The sequence below is a fragment of the Panthera uncia genome (genome assembly GCF_023721935.1).
Source record: "Panthera uncia isolate 11264 chromosome A1 unlocalized genomic scaffold, Puncia_PCG_1.0 HiC_scaffold_17, whole genome shotgun sequence".
Taxonomy (NCBI): domain Eukaryota; kingdom Metazoa; phylum Chordata; class Mammalia; order Carnivora; family Felidae; genus Panthera; species Panthera uncia.
Window position 1 is genome coordinate 86,949,302 of NW_026057577.1, and position 16,125 is coordinate 86,965,426.

The following is a 16,125-nucleotide window of genomic DNA, read 5'->3' on the forward strand; positions in this document are numbered from 1 at the left end:
ATGGCTTAGTACATAGTGTTCTACTATCTTTCTCAGAGCTGTTTGCATTTTCAGAGAAAAGAATCCCTTAATCTGAAGTAGTGAAATTATGGTAGAACTCTAGGCATTAATGAAACAATAGCTAAGACTTTTTTCCCCAGGCATATGTAACTTCCCAAGGTCCACCATGCGTGGACAAGGCCAGGCCTGACTTTGAGGACTTAATGCTTAGTTCACTTTTAGATAAGAGCCCTAGCAAATCAAGTTGACTACTTATTTTGTGTTAGTAGAATTCAACTCAAATATTTCAGATATTAAGGCACATTTCTCCCTTGTCTATCAAGTTACAGTGGCTTTTAAAAGTTTATTCTACTATGCACTTATTCGTTCAACAAATGTGCGTTGACTGGTATAAAATATCAGTGATACTGTTAAGCAAAACTAAAACTTCCTATTGGCATTAATAACACACAACATAAAATAGATAAGCATGAATTTGGTAAGATATGTGATGGACATATTAGAAGGAAACTATATAACTTGACTGAGGAACATAAAAGATTGGGGACATATTCAATATTATGAATAAGTTAGTTCTCCCCCAAATGTATCCATAAGTTTAACACAATACCAACATTTATATTTTGACAAAAGAATTCTAAATTTCGCAACTAAGAATAACAAGCAAAAATAACCAGTAACATAAAAAAAAAAGAAGGTATGGAGCACCTGGGTGGCTCAGTCGGTTGAGCCTCCGACTTCGGCTCAGGTCATGATCTCACAGTCTGTGTGTTCGAGCCCCGCATCAGGCTCCATGCTGACAGCTCAGAGCCTGGAGCCTGTGTCTCCCTCTCTCTCTGACCCTCCCCCGTTCATGCTCTGTCTCTCTCTGTCTCAAAAATAAACGTTAAAAGAAATTTTTTTTTTCAAAAAAAAGAAGGTATGAGGAGAGATTGCCTTACCAGATATATAACTACATCAATTGAAACCATGGCTCCTGGTGCAAGGATCACTTATATATATATATATATAATATATATATATATATTTTATATATATGTATATGTATAAATAATACATATACATTATATATTACATATAATATATAAATATATACATTTATATATAATAATATATATAAAATAAATATATAAATTTATATTTTATATTTTATATATATTATTTATATACATACTTATATATATAAATATATATATGAAACTAACATGTGAAAAAAAGCAAGGAAAAATGGCAAAAAAAAAAAAACAAGACAAACAAAACTCTAAAAGGCAAAAAGCAATTCTGGAAAAGTATTTCATATGTGTATCACAGACAAGGTTAATAAATTGATATATAAGCAGTTATCTAAGAAAAACAGGAAAATTTCGAGAAAAGTGGACAAAATAATAAATAGGCTAATTCACAAAATAAGAAAAACAAAGGGTGCCTGACTGGCTCATGTGGTGGAGCATGCAACTTTTTTTTTCTTAATGTTTGTTTTTGAGAGAGAGAGACAGCATGATGGGGGGAGAGGAAGAGAGAGATGGAGACACAGATTCTGAAACAGGCTCCAGGCTCCAAGCTGTCAGCACAGAGCCCGACGCGGGGCCCAAACTCACAAACTGCAAGACCCTTACCTGAGCCAAAGTCAGGAGGCTTAACTGACTGAGCCACCCAGGAGCCCCTGGAGTGTGCAACTCTTGACCTCAGGTTTGTGAGTTTGAGTCCTATGTTCGGTGTGAAAATGACTTAAAAATAAAATTTTAACAAAAAAGAAAAGAAAAGAAAAACAACAAGCATGGGAAACATCAATCCCATTTGTAATCAAAAACTACTGATTAAAACAACGTGATACTATTTTTGGCTGGTGGGTTAAAAAACATTAAAATAGATACCATTCAGGGTTTATGAGACACTACAGAAAACCTACACAAGGATATCAACATTGCTTTAATACCAGAAGATGGGAAACAGCCTAAAAGCCCCTAAGTAGATAGTTGGTTACATGATATAGTATTATCATACAACAGAATAGTGTAGAACAATTAAAAACAGTGACATAAATAATTGTAATTAATATGAAAAGCTGCTTGTGATGTGTACTTTTATTAATTTCTGAAGTAGTACATGCATTTTTGGAAGACATTATGCGGATATATATAAAATAAAATTTAATGTTTCTTCAATTTACTCCCTTCCATCCCATTTCCTGCTGTTAAAAATTTGCTTTGTACCCTGCCAGATCATTTCCTGTGCAAATAAAATCATATATAAGTCTATCTAGATTTATATTTATATCTAGATATAAACATGTAGAATTCTTAAACAAAATATGAGTCATACTTGAATATATGTATTACTCAGTAACTTCCTTTTTCATTCTATGACATATCATAAATATCTATGATATATTAAGTAAAAAAATAAAGTTACAAAACAACATGTTTAGAGTGATCCTGACTTTGTAAAGTGTGTGTGTGTGTGTGTGTGTGTGTGTGTGTGTGTGGTTGTGTTTGCATGCATATGTATAGGCAAAGAGAAAAGTCTGGGCATGTAGATTTCTTGTTGAGGGAGTACAGGTGACTTTCAGACTTTTTCCACTGTTTAAGTTGTTGTTTTTTGTTTGTTTGTTTGTTTAGAGAGAGAGTATGAGAAGGGGAGAGGGGCAGAGGGAGAGAAAAAAAAAGAGAGAGAGAAAATCTCAAGCAGGCTCCACACTCAGCACAGAGCCTGACTCAGGGCTTGATCCCACGACCCCCAGGGATCATGACCTGAGCTGAAATCAAGAGTCCAACACTCAACTGACTGAGCCATCCAGGTGTCCCTCCACTGTTTAACTTTTTAAAATAAGGAGTTTGTATTACTTTTTTTTTCTAAAAGCATATTTTACATGTTTATTGGCCCATTACTTCATTGTATTCCTTTTTAATATTACTTTTATAAGCAGGATAAAATCTGGTTTTGTTACAAGAAAAAAAAATCAGTATTACTGGAAAACTTATGAGACAGCATTTGGCTGAGGGCATACTGCTCACTGGTGGATTATTGCTCTGATGAGCTTTTGTCCTCTTAGTCTGTGAATTAATGTTAATATTCTCCTTCTAAGTGAAAATATAGCTATAATATTATTCAATTATTATATAATATAAAACTATACAATGTAATATACATAAACTCTATATATATTTAAAGTGAGTTGTGGCTGCATTTAGGATTCTCTCTAGACAAGATGAGGCTTATAACTTTTTGTGGTTTTATTGACGTGGATAGTTATTTCTAATAAATCCAGTAATAAGAGGACAAACTGAAGCTGCCACAAGGGAAAGAAATTAAAAACCACAGTCATTTTGTTGCCATTTTTGTTCCTGTTAAAGGTGGTGAGATTGATTTCCTTTTTGCATCCAGAGAAGTGAGCTATAAATGAACCTTCCAAGGTGAACAAAAAGAGAACGCCTTCTGCATTCTCTGGTGTCTGTTTTGTGACCCTTCCTGGTTGCAGGGAAGAGGGCCTGCCTGGCATGTAGTATCAGACCTGGGGGGTTTGCTCAGGCACCTCTGCAGCAGATAGTCTTCTGTCACAGATACTCTTCTGCAGCAGATACTCTTTTGTGACAGATGCTCTCCCATGGTAGATACTCTTGTGTGACAGATACTCTTTTTTCACCTTTATTTTCCTTACAAAATCTGTTTTCAGAAATGTCATAAACAGTCACTTCAGCCCAGGGTCCAAATAGGAACCAAACTTTAGGGTAAACCTGGGGTCTCCAGATCTTGACTTATTGTCACCTGAAAGGGAACCCCCAAGAGAATATACCCTTATCTCTACACAGAGTCATGGGTTTGTAGCAGTAAGAAAGGGCTTTACTCCATAAAATTCTGGCCCTGGGATATGCATGTTCCTTTATGCCTTTGTGGGTATCTATCTTCCTGTGTATCATCTTTGGCCTTGCTTTTTGTGATTCCTTTTCTTATTCTCTCATTTCCTTCATTTTCTCTTTATTTTATTCTCTTAATTGGCCACATTTTAAAAAAATGTGTTACTTGTTGACTTTATCAAATTTTCTATACATTTTCTATATATTGTATGTTAGGAGTAAAACTCAATTGTAACTTATTTAAAGGTTCAGGATCAACCATATATATTTTGTAGCACTTATCACTAACTGTCATCGTAGTATGCGTTGATTGTTTATCTCTCCCAATATGATGCAAACTCCCCAAGGGCTGGGGACTTGGTCTTGTTCTGTGCTATATCCCAAGTGGGTTGGTCTCCAGCTGCCCCAGAGGTCTTCATTTACCCTGTCCCAGTCCCGACCCTTTCCCTTTCACCTAAAAGTAAGCATATCTTCACTCTTATGGTCATCATTTTCTTCTTTCCTTTAGAGTCTGTCCATCCAAGATGCATCTCTAAGTCCTATAGTTTAACTTGCTTTTTAAGAAGTATACATCTTTCAAGTTTCTCCCAATACTCCAAGTGCCCCTCAATTCCCCTGCTGTCCCCCCCCCTTTCCCTTTATAGCTTAATTCTGGAAGAAACTGGGTTGTTTGATTTGTCTTGTAGAGTTTCCCACATCTGGATTTTGCCGATCACATTCCCATGTAATTTACCCAGCTCTTCTGTATTTTCTATAAACTGGTAATGGGATTATAGACTTGATCAGATTCAGGTATAATTTGGGGTCCAACCTCTTTGTAGGTGGCATGTAGGAGACCTGCAATAGGTGATTATCTTTCTGTGTGATGCAGGCAGCCAGTAATCCATTAATTCATTGTAAAGTGCAAAATGGTGATATTCAAATTTAAATTTACTACTTTTTTTTAAATGTGTATTTATATGTGAGAGAGAGACAGGGTGTGAGCAGGGAGGGGCAGAGAGAGAGGGAGACACAGAATCCAAAGCAGGCTCCAGGCTCCGAGGTGTCAGCACAGAGCCCAAAACGGGGCTCAGACTTGTGAGCTGTGAGATCATGACGCAAGCCGAAGCTGGACGCTTAGCCGACTGAGCCACCCAGGCTCCCCTAATTTTTACTTTTTTATCTTGCTGGTGAAATACTTTCATAAGGGAAAACTTCTCCTCAACTTATTAGCTTACACTGTATAGGAAAGATAGCATAAATGCTTGATGAAAATACACATTTAGAAAGACAAAATATGCAAAATAAATATACAAAAATAAGAAATTACTAACCATAGACTTATTCAAAGATATACTTCAATAGGAAGAATAGCTAACTTAGAGGGAAGAAATTAAATGCAAGAAAAAATTGTGAGCACAGATATCGATAATTTAAGTAGGTAAATATGATTACTAAAAAAATAATTTGAGGGTTAAAAAGCAATATGGGAGTGCTTAGCAGGTTGTTAAAACACTTAACTTTGTGTCTTATGTAGGAGAAAGAAAAAAGCATTGAATACCTTAAGACTTTGTAGGAAAAATGTAGAGCTAAACGTGTATGTTAAAAAAACAGAAATACAATGTATAACTTTGAAGACAACAAAGGAGGAAAAAGAATATAGAAAACTCTGCCAGTCCCAAAGAAGAGACAAAAGGAATAAAAAGAAAAAAAGAAAAAAGATAGTAAAGAGAAGACCCAAATTAAATGGTAGAATAATTCCAAATACACCAAGATCATTGTATGAGTTCATTGGATAGAACTCATTTACTAAAAGAGCATCCCAAGTGATTAATAAGCAAGCAAGCAAACAAACAGCAAAACTATATCTAGTTCAAGAAACAAACTTAAAGTGTGCTTGACTGGCTCAGCTGGTAAAGCATGTAACATATGACTCTTGATCTTGGGGCTGTGAGTTTGAGCCCCACGTTGGGTGTAGAGATTGCCAAATACATACATACATACATGTGGAACACACTTAAAACCATCCACAAATATGAAAATAAAGGAAAAATGTAACAATCAAATAAAAATGCAAAAGAAAACCATGCAGAAGAATAATAGTATTTAGTGGAATTAATAGCAAACAAATGAAATTTAAGATTAAAAGCATCATTTGGGGTGACAAGTAAAACTCTTTAATGAAAAAGAATAATTTGCCAGAAGACAGAGCAATCAAGAACCATAGAAGGATGTTTAACCAAACAGATTCAAGAGGGAAGATCTTAACACCTCTTTAACTAATAGGCCAAGCTGGCCAAAAGAAATAAAATTCATAAGCTTGCTTGAATTGATATAGAACAAAGGAATGAGAGCTTCCCCCCTGGTGGATCATAAGGTATTGATCCCCAAAAGCCATACAGTTGTCAGTGCAGGGCTTGATTTATTGGAGTCTGCGCATTGTGACAGACCAAAATAATACCAATCAAGGGAGGATGTGGGGGAAATGGCACTATCATGTGTTGCTGGTGGGAGATGAAATGTCACAACCATTTTAGAGAGCTATTTATCAAATAAGCTATTTATCAAATGAAGGGATTATCAAAATTGATGATCTGCGTATCCAGCAATTCTACTTGTTAGGTGTATACCACAGAGAAACTCTAATGTGTGTAGATTAAGTAGATATGTACAAGAACATTTCTTACAGTATTTTTTTTGAAACTAGGAAAAACTGGAAGTAACTTAAATGTGCATCAACAGGAAAATGGTTTATGAAAATGAAATTGTAGGTAATTAAGTGAGCTACAGTTACTATATTAACATGAGATAAATTACAAGTACATGTTGTGAAGAGGGAATATATATATGTATATATATATACATATACATATACATATATGTATATGCATATACATATAATTTTTTTAGGTAAGCTCTCTGCCCAATGTGGGGCTTGAAGTCCAACATCAAAAGTCACATGCTGTACCAACTGAGCCAGGCAGGCACCCCTAACAATGGTATTATTTATAGACACATCATAGTATGATAAAAATATGAAAAGGGGCAGAGGAATGATACACACCAACATTTATAGAATTATTGTCCAAGAAAGGGGGAAAGAGGCTTGCAATACTTTAAAATAAATAAACCCACAGAGTGATTACTGATAGTATTATAGTCTATAAATATGCATATAAAGTATGGGTAGGCTCACTTAAGTTTATACAAGTCTGAGAAAAAGGTCTGTTGTCATTAGAATGGTACACATAGGTGTCTGCTGTCCATTTTCAGAATTGCTACAGTTATATCACCAAGGCAATAATCTAAATTCCTTGGGAAATGTGGCAGATAGGAACCACATGCTGGTTTTAGCTGAGTTGTCCTTCATTTTTTTATGGTTTATAAATATACCCAACTTAAGTCAGGCTTGTGTAACTTGGGTAGAAGCAATCCAAGTTGCACCTTCATTGAGTGTTTTATCTGCAAGTTTCTTAGGAAATTCAAAATAAATATAAAATATTTTCTCACACTCAAAGGACTTAAAAACTAATTCCAACAATTAGACAAATAGAGAACAGTATAAAACCAAAGGTGGGCTGATTGTATGTCTTGTGTTATAAGGATTTAGAAAAGTTGAGGATCAGGATGAGCTCTGGTAGTAACTGGTGATGCTTCATGAAGTGGAACTTGGGGTGGGGTCTCAAAAATGAGAAGAACTTATCCTGATATGAATTTAAAGGCAATACTTCAGCTGTGCTCTTCTTCCAGATCTAAGTAAGATTCACTTCCATCAACCATTGACACTAGATTTAGAGCAGCTCAGCTTAGAAAACATTGGTCCAGTGGGGAACATTTGGTTGGATAACTGAGCTCAGCTCTTTCCATGCTCTGACTCTTTACTGGGTTGAAAACTGAAATGAGAAGAATGATCATGCCATCCTTCTTTCTGTCCCCTCCAAGTGTGGTGCAACGTATGGCAAGTAGCAGAAACCCAAAAGCAAATGTAAAAACAAGAGCTTATTGAACACATACTGAAGTTTAATAGACATGAACAGTCAGGATTCAAAGGGCTTGTAAATTGAAAGTCAGTCTTGAAATCTTTCTCTGTCTCTCCCCTCTCTTTCTTTTGTTTTTCTGTCTCTGTCTCTGTTGCCTGGCTCCCTCTGTTCACTCATCTTGCACAAAGCTCAAAATGGCAGCCTAAACTTTAAATGCACATTCCCTTTGCTTTTGCAATTTCATTTCTTAGAATTTATACTGTGGATATACTTATACAAGTGTGCAAAAATAAATGTATGAAGGTTTTTGAAAACAAACAAACAAAAAAAAACCAGAAGCAATCTACATGTCCATAAATAAGGGACTACTTAAATAAATTATGGTATGTCCATTCAATGATACTGATACATACTGATTCCCCCTTTCTTGGACAATCATTCTATAAATGTTGGTTTGTATCATTCCTCTGCCTCTTTTCATATTTTTTATCATACTACTATGTATCCATAAATAATACCATTGTTAGGGGTGCCTGGCTGGCTCAGTTGGTACAGTGTGTGACTCTTGATCTTGAGATTGTGACGTCAAGCCCCATGTTGGGCAGAGAGCTTCCTTAAAAAAATTGTATATATAAATATAAATATAAATATAAATATAAATATAAATATATATATTTCCCTCTTCACAACATGTACTTGTAATTTATCTCATGTTAATATAGTAACTATAGCTCACTTAATTACCTAGAATTTCATTTTCGTAAACCAGTTCATGCCAGTATTCATTGATTCTTTCTCCTTCTTTTTTTAAGACATGTCTATTTTTTTAAATTTTCTTTATTTATTTTGAGAGAGAATGAGAGCATGTATGAGTGAAGGAGGGGCAGAGAGAGAGAGGGAGAGAGAGAATCCAAAGCAGGCTCTGTGCACTGACAGCATGGAGTCTTATGTGGGGCTTGAACTCATGAACTGTGAGATCATGACCTGAGCCAAAATCAAGAGTTGGTCGCTTAACCAACTGAGACACCAAGGTGCCCTTCCCATTAAAATCTTAAAATTGAATTTCCTCCCCAAAAGTCAGAAAGTAATTTTGGAGGCACTGAAGTGTCAAGAGTATCACTATCTCTGTGATATGGAAGTTGTAATAAGACGCTTAATGGACTGAGCCACCCTGGTGCCCCTATTCCTTTTCCTTGTGAGTATAGAAGGAATACATTTCTGCCCTTCGAGGGTGGACATGCTGATATGTTTTGCTTTGTTCTCTGAAATTCGAAAAGGATTTTAAGAGTCTATGTGAGGTTCTCCATGCTCTTCTGGTGCAGTAATTACAGAGACACACACTGGGAGGCTTCTGTCATGAGACAGAAGCAGCCAGAGCACGGAGCCTTCACAGGGAGGACAGCAGATGTCACATGCAAGAAATAAATGTCTGCAGCATTAAGCCACTTTAATATTCTGATGTTGTTTTTTATCATGACATAATCTAGATCATCCTGACTGATACAGTATACTGTGCAGTCAGTGAAATGAATGAGATTATTATGTATGTACTGAAATGGAAAATTAGATTATTAAGGAAAAAACACAAGGGACATGAATGTAAAGAGAATTATTCTATTTATGATTTTATAAAAATGTTGTCTATAGAAAAAGAAAGACTGAGGAACTCTTTCAAATTAAAGGAGACTAAAGAGGCATGACAACCAAACGCAGTGTGTGATCTTGGATTGGATTCTGGAACAGAAAAAAATTCTTTTTCTTCTGCTACAAAAGGCATTAGTGGGGTAATTAGTAAAATTCGAATAAGGTCTATAGATTAGGTAATAATATTAAATTGATATTAATCTCTTGATTTTTATAATTATACTATGTTTATATTTTAAAAAATTAATGTTTATTTATTTTTGAGAGAGAGAGACAGAGCGTGAGCAGGGGAGAGGCAGAGAGAGAGGGAGACACAGAATCCAAAGCAGACTCCAGGCTCTGAGTTGTCAGCACAGAGCCAGATGCGGGGCTCAAACCCACAGACCGGGCTGAGAGATCATGACCTGTGCTGAAGTGGGACACTTAACTGATTGAACCACCCAGGCATCCCTAATTGTACTATATTTATAAAGGAAAATGTTATTTTCAGGAAATACACACTGATGTATTTAGTGGTAAAGGGGCATCATATTTGCAATTCAATCTCACATTGTTCAGGAAAAAAGTATATATGTATATATATGTGTGTGTGTATACGTGTGTGTATGTGTGTATGAGAGAGAGACTATATGTATAGAGAGAGAAAATTATATATATATATATATATATATATATATATATGAGAGAGAAGGAATAATAAACCAAATGTGGCAAAATGCTAATACTTGAGAAATTCAGGTGAAGGGTATGTGTTTTTGGTACTATTTTTGTAATTTTTCTGTAAGTCTGAAATTATCAAAACGAAAAGGCAAAAATATCTCTTTATATATGTAAGTACATGTATATATATATACACACAGGTGGATGGGTAGACGGAACTAGATCTCTGGGGCATAAAAGAGACTTTTACTTTTCTTGGGTGCCCTTTCATTCCATTTGAATTCTCCAGAAATGATCCATGCTTGTTATTATTTGCAGACACAAAGTTTTGAGGTGATTTGTTTCTCAGCAGTAGATAACGAATGCACCAGATGACCCCTTGCAAAATGCAAACTGCTGCAGGAGAAAGATGATAGCCCGAGCCACAACCAAAAAAGAGACTTTAACAACATTCAGTTATAGTGTGAAAGAAAATGTCTGAAAACATTAAGCATAATTTTCTTCTTTTACAGTTTAATAGATAATTTTAAATAATTTATTTTTGAGAGAGCGAAAGAGCGAGAGCGAGAGAGTGCATGAGCAGGGAGGGGCACAAAGAGGGGGAGACACAGAATCTGAAGCAGGCTCCAGGCTCTGAGCTGTCAGCACAGAGCCCAATGTGGGGCTCAAACTCACGAACCCGTGAGATCATGACCTGAGCTGAAGCCGGACATTTAACCGACTGAGCCACCCAGGCACGCCATAAAAAAAAAAGAAAAAGAAGGAAAAGATGGTAGGGGGGACCTGGATGGTTTGGTCAGTTCAACGTCTAACTCTTGATCTCAGCTCAGGTCTTGATCTCAGGGTGGTGAGTTCAAGCCCACCTTGGGCTCTGTGCTGGGTGTGAAGCCTATCTAAAATAATAATAATAATAATAATAATAAAAGAAAAGATGGTAATGATGAAACCTGAGTTAGTGGTCTGGAAATGGAAGAAAGATTTCAAAATACAGTGGGGGGAAAAAAAGCAATAGAAATGGTGAAAAAATGAAGACATGAAGGGCCGGTATGGGAGATATAACATGTAACTAATAAGATTACCAGAAGGAGAAAAAGGAATGAATGGAGGAGAGGCAATAACTGAATTAAAAAAGGAAGAAAATCTCTTAGAGCTAAAGAACAATTTGAATTTAAAGATTGAAAGGCTTTCCTGAATTCCAGTCAGACTGATTAACAACAACAATAACAACAACAACAACAACAACAACAACAACAGATATACCCACTTACAGTATGTTCTGGGAAAATTCCTGAACTCCAAAAGTGAAAGTACTGATTTTATTGTATTTTTTCAAAGTACTAATTTTAGAATCTGTTGGATAGAAAGAAAAATTTACTTAAAAAGGAAAAATATCAGCCTAGCATGAGATTTTGCATTAAAAACCCAAAGTCAGGGGCACCTGGGTGGCTCAGTGGGTTGAGCGGTTGAAGCGTCCAACTTTGGTTCAGGTCATGAACTCATGGTTCAGGAGTTCAAGCCCCACATTAGGCTTGCCGCTGTAAGCGAGGAGCCTGCTTCAGATCCTACGTCCCCTTTCTTTCTTTTTTTTTTTTTTAATTTTTTTTTTCAACGTTTTTTATTTAGTTTTGGGACAGAGAGAGACAGAGCATGAACGGGGGAGGGGCAGAGAGAGAGGGAGACACAGAATCGGAAACAGGCTCCAGGCTCCGAGCCATCAGCCCAGAGCCTGACGCGGGGCTCGAACTCACGGACCGCGAGATCGTGACCTGGCTGAAGTCGGACGCTTAACCGACTGCGCCACCCAGGCGCCCCCGTCCCCTTTCTTTCTGACCCTCTCTGCTTGCATTCTCTCTCTCAAAAATAAATGAATCTTAGAAAAAACAAACAAACAAACCTGAAGCTCGAGAGAATGAAACGAAATCCACAGACTACCAAGGGAAAACCAAACAAACAAAACAACAAAAAAAACCCTACCCAGGGATCTTTACCCAGCTTAGATACTGTTCATTTGTTAGAGTGAAAGAAAGGTCTGTGTGCATCTAGGGAGACTAGGACATCACAGGAGTTCCCATCAGTGAGAGAGACAGCTAGAACCCAGAACGGGGCAAGGGGGCAGCACACCTATTTACTGTGAGGTGTTAGGAATCTGGCCCTGATCCAGAACTTCGTGAGTGTGCATGCAAACTAAAATTAACAAAGATGAATATTTAAAAAACAACAGTCACTTTTTACCAAGATGCAATAATTGAAAAGAACAGAATTCCTATGGCTAGTAGCAACAGCGGTGAGTGCAGGAGAGGGCTCGCTCATACACTACATTTGGAACTGTGAATTCAATACGGGCCATTGGCAAAGCAATCTGGCAGTGCCTATTAAAATAAAAACTATGCATACCTTTGCCTCAGTAATCTCCTTCCTGCTGGTCCTTAGAAATAAAGGCACTAATACGTAAGTATTATTATTACGTATATTAAGTATATTATTTTATTGCAGCACTTTTTGTAGGGACAAAAAATTGGAAACAAAGCATATAACCATCACGAAGGAAATAACTGACTAAATGGTGGTATATTCACATCATAGAATATTAAGCATAGAATATTCTATTCGCAGCATAGAATATTAAGCACTATTATATAGCTAAAAGAATGAGTGAGCTCTCCATCAAATGACTTGCAGAGATTTCCACTATGTATTTTACTAAGAAAGGCAATCCAGAGAATTTTTATAACAATCCTTTTATTTTGTAAAATGGTGAGGAGGAAATCCCCACGTATGTGAGTTTGTCTAATTAAAAGAGTAGATAGAAGGTGTGGAAGGGCACGCAGAGGTTGTTAACTTGCTCAGAGGAGGGCGATGGAGTTAGCCGGAAGAAGGGAAGAGAGAGGAGGTAAACAGGACCAAGGACATAAGCTTAAGCGATAATTCATGACAGGCAGAGCACCTGTGTAGAGTGGGCTGATGCTTTGCAAATAAAGCTTTCAATTTGTGAAAACTAACATATGTTTTCGTACAGCTTTTATGGTTGTTTTCTAACTATGGAGCTCTGGCAGAATGGGTGTTTTACCCAAATTAGGGATGCATACTATATATTCCAAGTTTAGCAATGCAGATTCTCTTCCGTAGGAAATTAAATAAACAGACATTAATGTAAGTGCTGAATCAAAGCCAAACCAGCAGTGCTTTTGAAACCTGGCAATCTGCCTGTTGATCATTATTTGATCAGTAGATAATCTTTAAGATTTACATGGTTTTGGGAACTGTAGATACATGGTTCACATACCCTGTTGTCATGAAAACAATGATATGTATACGGGCAAATGTATGGAAATTAACAATCCATTTTTGCATATTAATAGTATCATGGCTTAGGCTTTTTAAGCATAAATATTACATACATTATTTATTTCCAGCATGGGTCCTTCATTGATCTGCATGAATTTTTCGTTTTCAAAGTTAGGAAAATTAACTCTTAGAAAATCATTTACTAGTAAAAACAATGAAGCTTTTTAAGTAGTAAAATAGAGGGCACTTAATTTTTTTTTCAAGTTTATTTATTTTAAGAGAAAGAGAGAGAGAGACAGAGAGAGAGAGAGAGGCAGAGGGGAGGGACAGAGAGAGAGGAAGAGAGAGAATCACAGGGACAGTGATGTCGGGCTCAAACCCACCAACCATGAGGTCATGACCTGAGCTGAAATCAAGAGTGGGGTGTTTAACTGACTGAGCCACCCAGGTGCCCCAGAGGGCACTTAAATTTTTGCTTAAACAAAAAAATTTCTCTTTGGGCACCTGGGTGGGTCAGTCAGTTAAATGTCCAACTTCAGCCCAGGTCATTATCTCATGGTTCGTGAGTTCAAGCCCTGCATCAGCTTTGTGCTAACAGTTCAGAGCCTGAAGCCTGCTTCAGATTCTGGGTCTCCCCTCTCTCTCTGCTCCTCCCTCACTCATGCTCTGTCTCTCTGTCTCTCAAAAGTAAGTAAATGTTTAAAAAAAATTTTTTTAAGAAATTTCTCAGTAAGAATATCAACATGAGTGGGGCTCCTGGGTGGCTCAGTAGGCTGGGCATCCAACTTCAGCTTGGGTCATGATCTCACCACTTGTGAGTTTGAGACCTGCATCAGGCTCTGTGCTGACAGCTCAGAGCCTGGAGCCTGCTTCTGTGTCTCCCTCTCTCTCTGCCCCTCTCCCACTCACACTCTGTCTCTTTCTCTCAAAAATAAATAAATGCTAAAAATTAAAAAAAAAAAGAATATCAACATGAGTGGTGAAGTTTGATGTATTAACTCTCTTCATGGACATTTACAATTTTAGAAAGGAAAAGCTTTAGAACAAAGGAGTTTTTCTAACTCCTAGTTAGAAAATAGTAGTCCTTTAATAGTCCTCTAATAGTATTTCTAACATTAATGAAAATATAGGTTTGGCCCCTAGTGGGCAAGAAGCCTTCTATCATGCAGAGGACTAGAACCAAGAATAGGGCCCTGTTCCTGTCCACCTGGCTCATGCTCTTAAACCTGCTGCACTCCTCAGAGCCCTAGCCAACAAAGGCTAGATGTAGACCCTCCCAGGCTGATTAGAACAATTACCAAAATCTCTTTGTTCTTTTCCAACTTGATTTTTTCTTACTGCCTGTAACCCAGAAAGTTAGAGAAACCCCCTCACCCAAATCCCCCTTCCAATTCCACACCCTTTCCCCAAATTCTGATTCTGTTTAGGACCGTCCAGGCCTGATATTTGGACTTGGCCTCCCAGCTACAATTTGGCTTTCTCGTCTCTCAAATGGTTTTGATCTGGGCTCTGCCCATCTCCTTTGCAGGGCCCTACATCAGCCTTAATTATACTGATGGGAAGCTACATCAGATGTGAAATTGTCATCTTAATGTTGCTTAAAGAGTGTTGAGTTGACACGAAGCTTAAGTTGAGTGATATTTAAAGGTTAAAGGTCCTATCAGAGCCGATGTATGGAAGTGCTAACAAGCAGGTAGTCAAGTTAGTTACTCAGTGTGTTTGTAGTCTCTGGGATTTGGAGAGGCAGTGCTAGATTCAGCATTTCAGATCTCTCTCAGGCTTTCCCCTCTATGCCTTGTTGACTCATTGTTTTGTTTTGTTTTGTTTTTTTAGAGATGTGAATAATATTAGCCAACTGTCTGATTCAGCTCTTCCCGCTTGGACCTGTCAGCAGTTTTCTGAAGATATCATATTTCATTCATGGTATATTGATTTAATTATTGTAACTGGAGTGTTCTCAAGTTCATCAGATTTCGGAGATCGTTTTGTTCAGGGCCAAAGTAGCAGGGTCTAAAGTCCCATTTCCACCTTCAAGGTAGCCCTCTTGCTTTGGACAATTGCTCAATTCCTGCCAATCATCTCTTGGTCTCTTATAATTTTTTTTCAGGCTGCTTTTCTCTCCATGCATTATGTAGGACACAGAATGTCTGTGCTTATGTGCTGGCACTTGAGCAAGTTGAGCAGAAAGAAGGTATTTCTTTCCCATTAGCCAACATCCCAGCATTGGGTCTTGGGACTTGGCTTGGGTTCCTAGAGTATCCCTTAAATAATCACTGTGACAAATGCTCTCAGAGACTAGGGGCCAGAATGAAGGGGGTGGGGGTGAGGAATCAAACCCACCCAACCACAGGGATGAGAGTAGGAGAGGAGTAGCTTCTGAAGGAAAATACCTTCATGCCACCAGAGGGAAATGGATGCTGAGAAGTGAAAACGAAACAAAACAAAACAGATGTTCACTTGCTTGGACATTAGCAAGGACATTACAGAGCAGAAAAGAAAAAAAAATCCACTTTAAAATTAATGCATCGGTATGCATCTAGGTCCATCTCTGCAGAAGGCTGCTACATTGGCTGTCACCCTCCTTAGGCCCCTAGTGGCAGGGGCATCTTTGAGAGAATAGATGATACATGTGGGAATCCCTGACCTTAAACTCTACCCAGGGTGCAGGCCTTCTACTATACCCCCTTTTTTTTTTCCTTCTAAAAAGAGGGTAACTTTCCTGC

The 16,125-nt window shown here is 37.4% G+C and overlaps 1 long non-coding RNA gene across 2 annotated transcripts in view; it reads left to right on the top strand.

Annotated features, from left to right (window-relative positions):
* LOC125934382 (uncharacterized) overlaps positions 1-16,125 on the top strand; it is a 365,655-nt gene that overhangs the window by 21,809 nt on the left and 327,721 nt on the right. The window contains exon 1 of one of the 2 annotated variants that reach the window (XR_007461365.1): positions 10,929-10,947. The exons of the other annotated variant lie outside the window; for it this stretch is intronic. This is a non-coding gene — a long non-coding RNA (uncharacterized LOC125934382). Of the gene's footprint in view, positions 1-10,928; positions 10,948-16,125 lie in introns of those variants that run through there. 2 annotated transcript variants of the gene reach the window in all.